At 41.0% G+C, this 16342-nt stretch overlaps 1 protein-coding gene across 1 annotated transcript in view; it reads right to left on the bottom strand.

Annotated features, from left to right (window-relative positions):
• The window catches only part of FHL5 (four and a half LIM domains 5), a 33118-nt gene extending 20583 nt beyond the window's left edge, over positions 1 to 12535 (bottom strand). Inside the window, exon 1 of the mRNA XM_053381499.1 lies at positions 12293 to 12535. The gene's annotated coding sequence lies outside the window, so the exon portion shown is untranslated. The remainder of the gene's footprint in view (positions 1 to 12292) is intronic.
• Between the last annotated feature and the right edge of the window lie 3807 nt (positions 12536 to 16342).

The raw sequence follows: 16342 nt of genomic DNA, 5'->3' as shown, positions 1-16342 counted from the left end.
GACACCTGCAAGTCACCTGCTTGAGGTGACTGCCTCACTCTGCCCTATCTTGTCACCATGTGGATGCATCCCTTGTTCCAAGCACAACCATGTAGCTACAGAAGAAGAAGAGTTTGGATTTGATATCCTGCTTTATCACTACCCTAAAGAGTCTCAAAGCGGCTAACATTCTCCTTTCCCGGACTGCTTTAAAAGAAGAGCAAGTCACTGGGACTGGAAACTGTCTTCTGAGATCAGATACAAAATTGGTGCATTGGGAGTTTGTTACAAAGTTGGAACTTTATTTGCTACTGTTGGGAGTTTGGCTAAGGATACAAACTGACAGTTCCTTTAGTGGAAAGTTACTGGAAGAGTTGTAGCCATTCCCCCCCCCTTTCTTTTGTCTCTCTGTACCTTGAACTGTGAGCTGCTCCCTCTAGAGGGTTGAGGGAAAATTTAAGGTGTAAAGAGCAAGTCAGTGGAGTTTTCCATTTGGAAGTAATTCCTGTGGGAACGACCTTGGGTCATGAGTGGCCAAGATGATGAGATGAAAACAAGAGCTAAAACAAAAATTGCACAAAAGAAAAGAGGTTCTATATCAGGCTTAGCCCCTGCAGGTGCAGAAGGGCAGGAAAAAGGGATGGAAACAGTGACACAAGCATTATTAAAAATTAATGAGTCCTTAGAAGCTTTGACCAAGCAAGGCACAGAAAATTCCAAACAATTAACAGAACTATCAGAAAAGCTAGATTTGAATACTAAAAGTGTTGCATCTAATACAGAGACTATAAATAAACTAATTGAAGAAAATGTTGCAATTCGTAAGACTGCTGAAGAGGCAAAAACTATAGCTGAATCCACACAAGTAAAGTTAGAACCAGTTTGTAAAAAACTGGAGGAGCATGAGGCGGCCCTGTCTTTAATGGAACTTCAGAGAAAGGAGAGGAACTTGAGATTGAGAGCTGTCCCAGAAAGTGAACAGGTTAATTTGGCAGAGTTCCTCACAAAAGAATTCTCGGAATTTTGGCAAGTAAGTTTGAAAGAGGAGGAATTCAAGATAGTTACGGCCTTCAGACTGGGCAGAAGACAAAATAGAAAGAATCCAAGGGACTGCCTGATAACTTTGAGATCTAAGGAGGAGAGAGACAAAATATTAAATTTACAATATCAAAGAACTCTGGAGATTGAAAATTCTTTTGTGCAGATCTATAAGGATATTCCTAAATATATCTTGGAAGCGAGAACCTACTACAAGGACTTGACCACTTTGCTGAAGAGGAACAATATAATATACAGATGGGAGTACCCACAAGGCTTGTCTTTTAACTACAAAGGGAAAAAAATTAAAATTAAAACAGTGCAAGATAAAGAACAGTTTCTGGATAGAAACCAAGAGGACCTCGTGAAGGAAGTGGTGGACCTGACTACTGAGGCAAAAGGCTTAGCGGATATCTCGAACTTGTCATTTGGACTTCAAACTCCAACAAAGGAAGAACAACTGCTGGGAGCTGTTGGGGGAGTATCTAAGTAAACAACAAGATGGCCCTACAATTTTTAAGTTGGAATTGTAACGGTTTGAACCTTCCCAGAAAAAGACGTGAGGTTTTTCATATTCTAAAAAAAGAACAATTGGATTTGATTTGTTTGCAAGAAACCCACGTGACTAGAACACATAGAAAATTACTTGTTAACAAAAGACTGGGACAGGAATTTATCTCATCAGACAAAGTGAAAAAAAGAGGAGTGGTGATCTACGCCAAGGAAAAATTGGCCCCTAAGTTGATGTTTAAAGATGAACAAGGAAGATATCTGGCAATTGAAATACAAGTCCAAGGAGAAAAATTATTGATAATTGGGATTTACGCTCCGAATGAAGGGAAGTCAGAGTTCTTTAAGAAACTACATGGGACATTAATGGACTATATGGATTACAATGTAATTATGATGGGAGACATGAATGGAGTGGTCTCTACAAATATGGACAAAGCACTAAGACAGGTGGTTTCTAAGGATGGGAGACTACCTAAGACTTTCTTTGAAATGACAGATAATATGGACTTGATTGATATTTGGAGAACAAGAAACCCTCTGGAGAGAGAGGGAACTTTTTTCTCTGAAGCGAAAATGACCTGGACTAGAATCGACCAAATTTGGGTAACTAGTGGGATGGCACCCAAGATAAAAAAAGTGGAAATCTGCCCAAAGACTTGCTCCGACCATAACGCTGTAAAGATGGAAATGAACATAACAACAGCTGGTTCCTTCAGATGGAGGATGAATGACTCCCTATTTAGAGATGAAGAGGTGTACAGAAAGGCCCAGAAAACCATTAAGGATTACTTTGAAATAAATCTGAAAACAGAGGTGGAGATAAGAACAATTTGGGACGCAAGTAAAGCCGTTATGAGAGGATTTTTGATACAGCAGAACACTTTAAAAAAGAAGAGACAGAATGAAAAGAAAGATAAGATTTTGGAAAGAATAAAAGAAGGTGAAAAGAAATTGAGATCAAAGCCAAAGTCTCATGAAATTTTAAGAGAAATAAAGTTTTACCAGAGACAATATATGGAACTGATGAACCAGGAGATAGAATGGAAAATAAAGCAAATGAGACAAAAGACATTTGAATCGGCAGATAAATGTGGGAAACTTCTGGCATGGCAATTGAAGAAGAGACAAAAGCTGAATATGGTTACAAGCTTAGAGGTTGAAGGAAAGAACATTTTTAGGCCAAATGAGATTAGAAACTGCTTTCAGAGTTATTTCAGGAAACTTTATGCACAAGGGCCGGTGGATGAAAAAGAGATGGAAGAATTTCTTAAAAAATATGGATTACAAAAAATATCTGAACAAAGTAAAGTGATTTTAAACCAGAAAATAACTGAGCAAGAAATAGAGGGAGCCATTCAAAATATGAAACTGGGAAAATCTCCAGGACCAGATGGCCTGACTTCCAGATACTACAAAGCTTTGAAAGATTGGCTGATTCAACCGTTTAAGGAAGTCTGCAATGAAATTTTAGAGGGGAAGAAGGCACCTGAATCGTGGAAAGAAGCATATATTACACTTATACCAAAATCTGAGACTGAAAAGAACCAGATTAAGAACTACCGCCCTATATCATTGCTTAATGTGGATTACAAAATTTTTGCAGACATTTTGGCAAAAAGACTGAAGAGGGTTTTGGTGGGTGAGATTCATAAAGACCAGGCTGGCTTTCTCCCAGGAAGACATTTATCTGATAATGTGAGAAATATAATAGACATTATGGAGTTACTCGAAAACAATATTAATACTAAGGCAGTATTAATATTTGTGGACGCTGAGAAAGCCTTTGACAATATCTCTTGGAGTTTTATGAAAAAGAATCTCAAAGGAATGGGGGTAGGCCAAGGTTTTGAGAATGGTATAGGTGCAATCTATTCTGAACAAAAAGCAAAACTAATTGTAAATAACGTGGTTACTGAAGAAATTGCTATTGAAAAAGGGACACGACAGGGGTGCCCAATATCCCCATTACTTTTCATAACTGTTCTGGAGGTGTTATTAAATGTCATTAGAGGGGACCAGCTGGTAAAAGGGATTCAGGTCGGAGCTAAACAATATAAGTTGAAAGCATTTGCAGATGATTTAGTTTTAACTTTGCAAGAGCCAGACACTAGTACTAAAAGAGTTTTGGAGATAATACAAGTTTTTGGTCGAGTAGCAGGTTTCAAGCTAAATAAACAAAAAACAAAGGTACTGGGAAAGAATTTAACAGTGGAGGAAAGAGAGAAGTTTCAGAGTGAAACTGGATTAATGGTAGCAAATAAAGTGAAATATCTAGGGGTTAATTTAACAACTAAGAATGTGAACTTATTTAAAGATAATTATGAGAAATGTTGGACAGAAATTAAGAAAGATTTGGAAATATGGTCAAACTTGAGACTTTCCTTGTTAGGCCGAATTGCTGTTATTAAGATGAATGTTTTGCCAAGAATGCTGTTTTTGTTTCAAACATTGCAGATTGTGGACAGAATGGACTGTTTCAAGAAGTGGCAGAAAGATATATCGAGATTTGTCTGGCAGGGCAAAAAGCCCAGAATAAAATTTAAGATACTAACTGATGCAAAAGAAAGAGGGGGGTTTGACCTGCCGGATTTAAAATTGTACTATGAAGCAGCAGCTTTTTGCTGGCTGAAAGACTGGCTACTTCTTGAGAACACAGACATTTTGGACTTAGAAGGGTTCAATAATAGATTTGGTTGGCATGCATATATATGGTATGACAAGGTAAAAACTCATAAAAGTTTCAAAAACCATATTGTTAGGAAAGCATTATACAATGTGTGGATTCGTTACAAAGATTTGTTGGAAAATAAAACCCCTAGGTGGTTGTCACCAATGGAGGCCAAGGAGGTTAAAAAACTTAATATGGAATCCAAATGGCCAAAATATTGGGAAATTGTAGAACAAGAAGGTGATAAGGTGAAATTACAGAGCTATGAGAAATTGAAGTTTAAAGTTAGAGATTGGCTCCATTATTACCAGATAAATGAAGTTTTCAAACAGGACAGGAAAATTGGCTTCCAGGTGGAGAAGTCAAAGTTAGAAACAGAATTGTTAGAACCCAATACTAAGAATCTGTCTAGAATGTACAATTTGCTGCTGAAATGGAATACACAGGATGAAACGGTTAAATCAGCTATGATTAAATGGGCACAGGACATTGGTCATGACATTATGTTTGCTGACTGGGAACAGTTATGGACCACCGGTATAAAATTTACGGCATGTAATGCCTTAAGAGAGAATATCATGAAAATGATTTATAGGTGGTACATGACCCCAGTCAAGCTTGCAAAAATTTATCACTTGCCCAATAACAAATGCTGGAAATGTAATGAAACTGAAGGTACTTTCTATCACCTTTGGTGGACGTGCCCAAGGATTAAGGCCTTCTGGGAAACGATATATAATGAAATTAAGAAGGTGCTTAAGTGTACCTTTCACAAAAAACCAGAGGCTTTTCTCCTGGGCATAGTAGGCCAATTGGTGTCAAAGAAAGACAGGACGTTCTTTATGTATGCTACAACAGCAGCAAGAGTTCTACTAGCAAAGTATTGGAAGATACAAGAACTACCCACGCTGGAAGAGTGGCAGACGAAGGTGATTGAATATATGGGACTAGCAGAGATGACGAGCAGAATCCGTGACCAAGGGAAAGAGACGGTGGAGGAAGACTGGAAGAAATTTAAATTTTATCTTAAAAACTCTTGTAAAATTACTGAGTGTTAAAATGTCATGGGTAAAGCATAGCAGATTTGCAGCGATAAATGATCGGATAAGAGGAAAGAAAAGGGTCAAAGAAAGGAATTTATAAATAATTCAGACCAGGGGTTGCTGAAAAAAGTTTAAAACAGGGATGCAGAAAAGGGAGGCATGGGGAAGTCCTTGAAATTGGGTATACGAAAAAAATTTATGAAATTATACATGTTTATATGTTTGTTTGTCAGTGTCTGTTGTTTGTATTGTCTTATATTATATGTTGAAAAACCAATACAAATTTTATATATATAAAAAAAACATTCTCCTTTCCCTTCCTCCCCCACAACAAACACTCTGTGAGGTGAGTGGGGCTGTGAGAGTTCAAAGAAGTGTGACTAGTCCAAGGTCACCCAGCAGCTGCATGTGGAGGAGCAGAGACGCGAACCCGGTTCCCCAGATTACGAGACTACCGCTCTTAACCACTACACCACACTGGCTCCTCCATAGCTACAGCTGCTATGATTCACATACCCTCACACATAGCATCAATCTGGGGACATGCTGCTATACATTAGCAACACCCTGGATGCAGCAGACAAGTGGCTGGTGCTTTGGAAAAAGGAGGTGAAGATTTTCTACCAATAGGTGATTGGTGACCATTTGCCAAGGGAACCCCTCCTTCAAGGATTACCCTTCATAATGTCTGGCTCCCAGAAGCTGCTGTTTTTGTTTTTTAATCCTGCACACAACCCTTTCCAGTCCACTGAGCAAATAAATCAGAGTAATTGATGAGAAGAAAACCTTGAAGGGTCAAAATGAGCAGAGCTTTAGCCAAGATAAATCTGACCCACCTCGCACAATCCACTAGGCTTCCTCCCCCCCACATACCTTATTTTAGCCTTCGCTGACCTGATGCCTTCTGGATGTTTTGGACTCCATTTCCCAACAGCTGTGGCTGATGGGAGTCCAAAACATCCAGAAGGCACAAGCTGGGTGAAGGCTGCCTCATTGGAGATCCCACTCATTTCAGTAGGGCATATGCAAAAGAGCCTTTTGGTGGGCGGTGGAAGTTGGAATGCTATGGGCGAAATCAATATGTACCAGCATGAGTCTGTAAATGATTTTTAATGCTGAGAAAAACTTCTGAATTATATAATGCTTGGATTATTCCACCCACCTTTCCTTTCCTGTGCTGAGCTGGTTTGGGAATAGAGTGGTTTATGAAATACCAACTATTATCTAGCCCTCAGTTCACACACACAGATATGAGAACATGTAACTAATATATCAGACTCTGTGCTAAAAATGAGTGGATGGCTGAGAACTCTTGAGTTTTTAATTGTATTCCCTCAGGGTTTGTGGAATGTCAGAGAGGAGGAATATAAGAAGAGGAGGAGGATGGAATGCTGATCTCAGACCAAAAATAGTGACTATTTTATTTGGCACAAGCAGTGGAAAATTCCTTGTCTCTGCATACTACAAAACTTCGTGTCAAAGTGATTTGCTGTGTCTACAACTGTGTCAAATGGCCTGCTATCTAAAATGACCGACAATACAATCCATCAAAGCAATCCCAGAAATGAGCGAGCATCTTATGCTCAAAACTATTGCTTATTTGCTTTTATGTCATACAAAAGCGGGTAGATAGATGTTTGAATGGGGAACACAAACTAGCACTCAAGTTAGTTGAGGGACCAAAGTGATGGAATATTAAACTATTGCCCCTGAGGAAGATCATCTTAAGAGTTTACACTGTTAGGTACTGTGTGCATAAGATATTTGGTTCAATCCCCAGCATTTGCAGCAAGGGCTTGGGAAAACTGCTAACTGAGGCCCTTGTCAATCAGTGTAGACAATTCCAAGTGAGGAGAACTAATGGTCCTGGTTTTAAAAAAGAAAAGGGAAGAAAGTAGGTCATATGAAATTGATGGAGCATACTGGCTAAGAGGCTGTGTTATGAACCAGAAGCTCCTCAGTTCCAGTCTTGTCTCTTCCATGGACTCACTGGTTAGCTAGGAAAGCCACTTCCTTTCAACCCCAGTCCTCCTCTATGGAAGACTTCACTTACAAATTTGTTGTAAGGTTTACAACTAGGAACACACCACCAAGTATACTTAGGTGGTGGTGGTGAATTCTCCCCTGATTTTTTCTTCCCTAGTTTGTTTTGATGCAAACCTAAAGGCTCTCTCTTAGGTCTGATGAATACCTCCCTGCACCCTTGAGTGTGTGAGGCTGTTTTGACTACATAAGCAATGGGAAACACGGAATGCTGTTTGTGTCTGCCCTGTATGGAGTGCCCTGCTGCAGCTCTGTTCATTCTCTTACTGTAATCTAAAACGGCACCCCTGTGGAGTGGTCCAATCTTGTACCTTTCCCTGAACCTTTGTGAGACTCAAAAGAAAACAGGGATTAGTGAGTGACTCATTCAAGGTCTATTCAAGGCTCTGTGGTATAGGACTTGAAGGACTCATCAACACTTCTGCCTTTCCCATGCTTTCAAGGCACAGGTGTGAGTGTTTGTTTGTTTGCCCTGCAGCTTTCCTGAGAAAACCCTCTGCTTTCTGCCTGTCACAAGTATGAGTTTTCAGATTGACGTTTGTTCCGATTTAGCGGTAAACAGTGAGTTTCCTTGGGGAAAGTGGTGGGGCAAATGAAAAACCTCTCAGACCCGGGCCTAAAAAGCACGGAACAAGTGGAAGAAAAAACGAAACAAGTGGAAGTGTGGAGAATCTCTAAGACAACACATCAAAATGATTAACAGACGTCTCCCTACACTTGCTGTCTTCTGACCCTAACCCCCAGTTTATAGATAACGGAGCGAACATCATGCTGTTGAAATAGAATCTTTTCCACTGCTTTGATCTTAATCTCTAGAGAAACATGTTAACTTTAATTTTGCTGGAAGCTATATTTTGTGTTTGAGTCAATCAGATAAAGAAAGACTCCAAAGACCTGGCGCTACGCACATTACTGGACTACAAAGGTTGTCTGGTTCTTTCATTGTCTGCCTTATTTCCAAACACAGTGAATGTACAGTGAGTCACTGAATTGTTGCTTACACATGTGTAGAACCAGTGGCTATAAATATTATTCTGGGTCAGTAGCCCATCTGATCAATTGTTCTCAGCCTTTCTAACATTTTATACCAAATCTAGAATTGCCATCTTCACAAAGCAACCTACTAGAATGCAGCCCGCTCCTAGCATCTGCTGCCATGATTTAGATGTTCCAAATCCAAAGGATGCTGCAGCATTAAGGTGGCTACATCAAGCATCCTTGATCCTTCCTGCTCTGTGACAATTCTAATCCATTTCCAAGTGTCTGTTCTCTTTCATGCCTTTGATCTTTAAATCCTAATAACCCCATTTTAACAAAACTTACAAATTGTTAAAAGGGATGCGGGTGGCGCTCCGGTCTAAAGCACAGAGCCTAGGGCTTGCCGATCAGAAGGTTGGCAGTTCGAATTCCTGCGATGGTGTGAGCTCCCGTTCAGTCCCTGCTCCTGCCAACCTAGCAGTTTGAAAGCACACCAAAGTGCAAGTAGATAAATAGGTACCACTCCGGTGGGAAGGTAAACGGAGTTTCCGTCCGCTCCTCTGGTTTGCCAGAAGTGGCTTAGTCATGCTGGCCACATGACCCGGAAGCTGTACATTGGTTCCCTCGGCCAGTAAAGTGAGATGAGCGCCGCAACCCCAAGTCGTCTGTGCCTGGACCTAATGATTAGGGGTCCCTTTACCTTACAAATTGTTAAAAATAGACTGCTGGTTTTTAATTTTTTTTTTTTGAGATGAACCAATCATTTTGGGTGACCTAATTAAACCTTACAGAAATAGATGATAATATACCAAATAATGTAAAGCCTTTAAAAGGTTGCTTGGTGGTATTCGTTACCACTCTGTTTCTCATGAACCTAATAGAGGTCTTTGAGACCTAGTTTTGTAAAGAAAAACAGAATCCTAGATTCTTGAAAGTCCAGTTACACTACGTCAATCAGATCACCAATATCTATATGCTTGCCATCACTCTCAAAGACCTCTAATAGGTTCATGAGAAAGAATTACCTTTGAAGAAACCATGCTGGCTATGCTTCAGCAAGGCTTGTTCTTCTATATATTTTATATATGTTTTACTGTGGTTTTATAATGGTTGGAAGCCATCCAGAGTAGCTGGGGTAACTCAGTCAGATGGGTGGCATCTAAATAAATAAATACTTATACGCTTGCATATTTTATTTTTAATATTATATCCCACCAGCCTGTAATTTCCAGGAACCCCCTTTGATCCTTTTTTAAAAATTGGTGTTACATTGGTTACTTTTCAGTCCTCAGAGATGGAGAATGACCTGAGGAGCATTACATACTTTTGCTAGAAGACCAGCAATTTCACATTTGAGTTCTTTGAGAACTCTCAGGTAGACGCTGTTCTTCTCATCTGGCAGGCTTCTTGCCTCTAATAGCTGATAGCTGACTGCTAACTACGCTGGCATCGTTACTTTTTCATGTTGTTGTCTTCCCCCATGAGTTTAGTCTTGATAGAAGAATCTTGAAGAATCATACAATAAAAGTCTGCATATCACAGGAATATTGCATACAAGCATAGAGGCTCTGAAGCCTATAGAGCAACCAGGATTTCACCAGTCACTTCAGTGTGAGAGGCAGAGTCTCTAGCTGGCAAATGGATGCATTCATAGAACTGTCCCTTCCCAGTTAAGTGAATGGGAATGCTTGGGTGCTCAAGAGTTCTGTGCACACACACAAAACACACAGAGCAGTTGGGACCCTCAAATTGGGAGACTGAGTATTGCATAGGTCACTGACGATCAGAGCCATCTTCAAACAAGCTTGCTTTTTCCTTAGGTCAATGTCACAAAGCAAACATTTTCTTTAGATTTCTACAGATTACGCAGCCTCAATCCTAGTGACCTGCATGGCAGCAAAATGAAATTCTTAGCAATGTGGTAACAGATTTATGGATAGATTTGTTCCAGCCAGCTCGGGGTGGGGGGGATATGTTAAGAAATGTCAAGCAATCGTATGGTATGAAGAAAAATACGAGAACGAACATCAGATGGGAACAGACCAGATGTGAGAAAATGGTCTTCTTTTCAGTGAAAGTATGTGAACAGCTGGGGAAAAAATATGTTGTTAAAACATGGAAGACTGAAGAAAAAATATTACGGGGCATCAGTTCCAATGCTTCACCATCCTAATTGATAGTTTTAGACAGATTCCTAATGCAAAATGAGTATGGATATTAAATAGTACAGTATAAAATGACCTTCAGTTATAGGAAAGTTTCCTTTGTATGTTTACTGATACAAGATGGGCATAGCAATTGTGTGTGTGTGTGTGTGTGTGTGTGTATGACACACATACATGAGAGGGGCAATGAGAATGAGAACACATACATGGTGAAGAAATTGCCACATTGAAAGCCCTGCTGACTCATTGCAACCAGGTTGGAATGAACCATTTCCCCCTTCCCCATTGACTCTAAGGTAAAGGTAAAGGTACCCCTGCCCATACGGGCCAGTCTTGCCAGACTCTAGGGTTGTGCGCTCATCTCACTCTAGAGGCCGGGAGCCAGCGCTGTTCGGAAACACTTCCGGGTCACGTGGCCAGCGTGACGAAGCTGCATCTGGCGAGCCAGCACAGCACACGGAACGCCGTTTACCTTCCCGCTAGTAAGCGGTCCCTATTTATCTACTTGCACCTGGGGGTGCTTTCGAACTGCTAGGTTGGCAGGCACTGGGACCGAGCGACGGGAGCGCACCCCGTCGCGGGGATTCGAACCGCCGACCTTTCGATCGGCAAGTCCTAGGCGCTGAGGTTTTTACCCACAGCGCCACCTGCGTCCCTTTTCCATTGACTCTAATGTGAGGGAATTTGCTGATTCAGGGTGGGGTAATGTTGGGGAAATAAGGGTATTAGGAATAGTGATGGTGGCTGAGCTTGCCACTGTATGGGGTGGAGGCGAGACTCCTGTGTCAGACCTCTCTCACCACTAGCATATCCACAGTCATAAGCACAAACTGATCAAAAGGATCAAAATACTATGGGTGGCCAGCACTGATTTAAAGGCTCATGCGGCCAGAAAAAGTAAGGGTGGAAAGTACAATAGAAAAGAGCTGAGTAACAAGGAATGAAACATGCCTTATAAATCTGATTAAACACATTGATGTACCATTCCATTTGAATGGAAGTTTCTTCCAGATAGTGTATTTAGGACTGTAGCTTTATTATGTGTTTTCACTGACAATAGCCTAGGAGGCTACATTATTTTGCACATTTATGTGGGACTAAGCCCCATGGAGCGCATGGAGGACTTGAATCTGAGAAAAACGTCATAATATTTCTTTGCATAACAGATTTGTTGAATGGAAGGGTAGGCTGGAGAAAATGGCAGGTGAACTGTAAATATAATTACTTTAACTTACTTTACTTTAATTACTCTAAGAATTATACCATTTAGCAGACACACCACCCCTCCAAACAACTGTTTCAGTTTTTTTCTTTTTTGGTATAAGTAACTGAGTTTGCTTGAATTTGCTTCGTTAATTTTGCTGTCATATTGGCAGCACAAAATAGTATATGGAGACTTTTTTGAAAAATTACACACACACACACACACACACACACAGAGGCAACATAGAACATTTAATAATAGGAATAAGTATGATTCATAATTTTCAGGTAACCCAAATTTCACAACATTGACAACGTATGACCTGATAGCCAGTAGGCAAACTGCAACTTCTGTTAGAACTACTACCACCCACATAATCTCTCAGCAAATCTTAATACCGGTTAGTTCTCCCAAGTCTAAAATGTGCATCCATTCTTTATTCCCCATGTGAGTTCCTTTCTTTGGCCATATAGCGATATCTTAACTTTCATACGGTACATACAGAACTATAGGGAGGAGAGGAACCTGAAATTCTCCATTATGTTCTCTCATTATGGCAGCTGTGAGTGAGAATATCTTTGATATTGCTGTGAACAACTTTTTAAAAAATCAAGTTTCATATATTAGAGAGCTAGAGAATGTAAGTTACTCAGATACTCACATTTTTCTACCAGTTGCCTCTTCTGATGTTTGGACAGGATGAGGAAAGATTGTAGATTTTCAGAGAAAGGGATCCAAGAGAAACAAGCATAGCCTGCCAGATCTGTTTTGTCTCCTATGGGATTCCTTGGTTCTGCAGTAGGCAGCCAAGAAGATTACTCTGTTTCCTTTAGACCTCAAACAGCTGGGTCTCTTGCTGTTTTGTCATATACTGCCTGTGTTGGGAGTTAAACACAGAGCATGTAGGAGGACCATGAAGGGCTCTTATATTTCAGAAAGGAGGAGGAGATGTTTCAAAATCTGAAAATATTAGCAGTCACAAATGGCACACAAGAACAGCCCCACCCCTAACTGCGCTTGCCATGTTATGACAGCTGCACATCAGCAGAGTACCATCCTTTGTAGCTTAAACTTGGAAGCTGACAAGGCTGATTTAATCTTCTAGAAGCATTAATCCAGGATGCTTTAATGCTGGCTTAAAAACAACAATCAGACATTGTTTTGTGAAGAAATAAAAGTAGCCTTTACTTACATAATCTAGGTCTTGAAGCAGCAATTATGGTAGCAAGATGAAGGCAGATTTATAACTACTAAGGTAAAGGTAAAGGTACCTCTGACCGTTAGGTCCAGTCGCAGACAACTCTGGGGTTGCGCACTCATCTCGCTCTATAGGCTGAGGGAGCTGGCGTTTGTCCGCAGACAGCTTCCGGGTCATGTGGCCAGCATGACTAAGCCGCTTGTGGCGAACCAGAGCAGTGCACGGAAACACCATTTACTTTCCTGCCAGAGCGGTACCTATTTATCTACTTGCACTCTGACGTGCTTTTGAACTGCTAGGTTGGCAGGAGCAGGGACCGAACAATGGGAGCTCACCCCGTTGCGGGGGTTTGAACTGCCAAGCTTCTGATCGGCAAGCCCTAGGCTCTGTGGTTTAGACCACAGCATCACTTGCGTCCCTAACTACTAAGTTACGAAAGTACAAAATGTACATTCAAAAATGGTGTCTGAGCTGCAGAACTGACATGCCTGGTGAAGTCAGCTTGGAAGCATGAAGAAGAGAGAAATGCCTAGGCAGAAAGTATGTAGTGTTAGGGCCAGCTTCCTGCTAATACAAAGGAAGTGATCTCACAGAGTTCTCTGTAGTAAATTTTTACAGCTCTGTGAGCCTCAGGCCCTTCACGTGCCTATCTGGCAAAACATGGATTGTTCATTTGACTGCAGTAATGTCCCACACTCCATAAAGCGTCCTTGGGACTCGTCTCTGAAGCAACAACCATCAAGAGGAAACATTCTAAGCAGATATACGATAGGTTCCACAGCCTTGAGATTAAATTATAGCTGGGTAAATTGGGATAGTAGTGGGAAAGTATAGGTAATATTTGCTTCTGTTGCACCTGAAGTAGTGCAGGTCCACATATTGGGGGGGCATAGGCCCCTTTTCAGCTCCTGCAGGCCACACACCAGCCAAGTTGGGGGGGGGGGGCTAAAGTGAAAGGATGCTAAAGATACCTTTGCACAACAAGCTTCTTTCTATGTGCTCTCTTGATCCTCCATTCAGGCAAGGAAAAAGAGCAATGAGAGTTAAGGATAAATTCAAACTAGGCAAAGTAACCCTCAAGGAGGTTGCAGTGTAGAGAGAGCCAGTGTGGTGTAGTGGTTAAGAGTGGTAGACTTGTAATCTGGTGAACCCGGTTCGCTTCCCTGCTCCTCCACATGCAGCTGCTGGGTGACCTTGGGCTAGTCACACTTCTCTGAAGTCTCTCAGCCCCACTCACCTCACAGAGTGTTTGTTGTGGGGGAGGAAGGGAAAGGAGATTGTTAGCCGCTTTGAGACTCCTTAGGGTAGTGATAAAGCGGGATATCAAATCCAAACTCTTCTTCTCTTCTTCTAGGGCTCCTGACCTAAGATTTTGAAACCCAGGTAGAGTCCTCAAGGGCCACATTTGGCCTCAGGGACTGAAGTTGCCCACCCCTGGTGTATCATGTTGGCTCGCGAAATGGTGAAAGCCTCACTAGGCTCATACCTGGGCCACACCTGGGTAAATTTGCAATATGCTCTAATGCAGAGGTAAACACACAGGATTATGCTGACATTCTGTCTCTGATCTCTTGCCTTGCCTCATCAATTTACAATGGATTCATTTCTAGACTTGAACCTCCGGACCAAGTATATCTGCTTCTCCTCTCTGCCAAGTACTCCCTGTTCTCCCTACCCACTCTGGCAGGCATGCAACTTTTTAAGGCTGTGGCCATAGTCCAAAAGTTAACAGAAACCTGCCTTCATCATTTGCTTTATCCGCTGAACCAAAGCTGGAAATGGAGGCTCAGTGAGGGACAGCAGTGGGAAATCTGTTGTTGGACTCCCAACTCTAGCCACTATCATTCTCACTATTATCATTACTATTAAATTTATCATCTGCCATTGACTGGCAGATCGCAGGGCAGGCTACAATTTAAAATTCAATATGTGTCCTGAAAACACCAATCTCAAGTGCCAAATGCCAGGATAAAGAGGCGCATCCTTAGCATACATTAGCAACTCGGGATGTGGTAGATTTGGAAAGCCATTGTGGGTCACTGGTTAACCTGCTGCCACTCCCAGTTTAGAATTCCATATAGGCTGAATATTGTAGGTCATGGTGGTGACACAGGGCATACTGGAGACTTCAGACACCTGCTTCTTAGCTTGCTTGCAGCTTCCATGTGGTTCTAAAACTACTGATTTGTGATTCTCAAGTCATCTATTGCTCTCCAGTTTCTGATGTAGGAAGTCTGCTTCAGAATGGATCGTGATTTATACAATTACATGGTGTAAAGTAAAAGGAAGTCCTGTAGGTTAATATAGTCATTTAATGAGTTCATGTAACAGCAGCTACAGTAAAAAAAACAAAAACACACACACACCGCACAACTTATTTCAGATGGACTACAGGTTCCTGTACACATTTGGTTGAAGTATGGTCCCCTTTGGTTGCAGACATCATTCTGGAGATATTTTTTTATCATTCCAATTTAATTGGGCATCCTGATGAAGGGACTTGAATTTTTGTGTGCATCAAAAATTCACGTGAGAGAAAAACACTGTGATTCTTTTGAGAGGAGTAACATAATCTTCAATCTTACTGCCCCCATATTCCCACTGCAAACGTTCAAAATCATTTTCCATTTTATAATAACAGTAGTAACAGAAGAGAAGCACGAAAGGTAGAAGGGTTTCATGGAAAAAAGCAGAAGCACTGAGCAAGGGGAGCTTATGTTAGAGAACTTGAAGGAAAGAAAAAAAATGAACAGGAGGAGATGGGAGTAATACAAGGTGAACAATGAATAAATATTAAGAATGGGAACCAGCATGGAAAATTCTGTGGGGATGCAAATGACAAAGGGAATGAGGGAAAGACTAAAACTTGTTCTGGTGGGGCATATATTCCTGCCATGATTTCAAACCAATCACATTTTAAAGGGATCCAAGTTTGCTTCCACTTCAGACCCAGCTGCCTTGCCATAGCTTCCTTTCTCTTGTCTGGCTTGGAGCCAATCTGCACAAGTTAAATCATGAATGCAGAGAAAGCTGGCTTAAGGGCAGGCAGAACCTGGCATCAAAACTTGTTCGCAGTCAGGCATCCACAAAATAAACCCAAAGTTGCTGCAAAGTAACTTAATACAATGGAAAACAGCAATGCTATTTTGTTGTTGTTAAACCAAATGTTCCATATATAATGGAAATTATGATTTCACTTATACCCCTAAGAGGTATAAATGCATCTAAATTACAGCAAACAGCAGGAACAGCAATGAAAAGAGTTATGCTGGCACAAACAATAACAAAAATCTCAATGAATGGCTGTTCAGGAGAATAGTTTGCTCAATAAAACCAAGACATGTACAAAGACCTGACATAGGAACTAATGATAACCTTTTCCTAGCTTTTTCTTCTTTAAATGGATTAAATATTGTGTCTCATAATAAATGTATTACAAAGTTATAAACACCAGAGAGTGAAATACTACTAAACATCACATGCATCTAGCAATGGGACACCACAGAGTGTGTT

This window comes from Podarcis raffonei, chromosome 3 (genome assembly GCF_027172205.1).
Source record: "Podarcis raffonei isolate rPodRaf1 chromosome 3, rPodRaf1.pri, whole genome shotgun sequence".
Taxonomy (NCBI): domain Eukaryota; kingdom Metazoa; phylum Chordata; class Lepidosauria; order Squamata; family Lacertidae; genus Podarcis; species Podarcis raffonei.
Note: the sequence above shows the minus strand (reverse complement) of the source record. Positions and strands in the feature narration are given on the sequence as shown.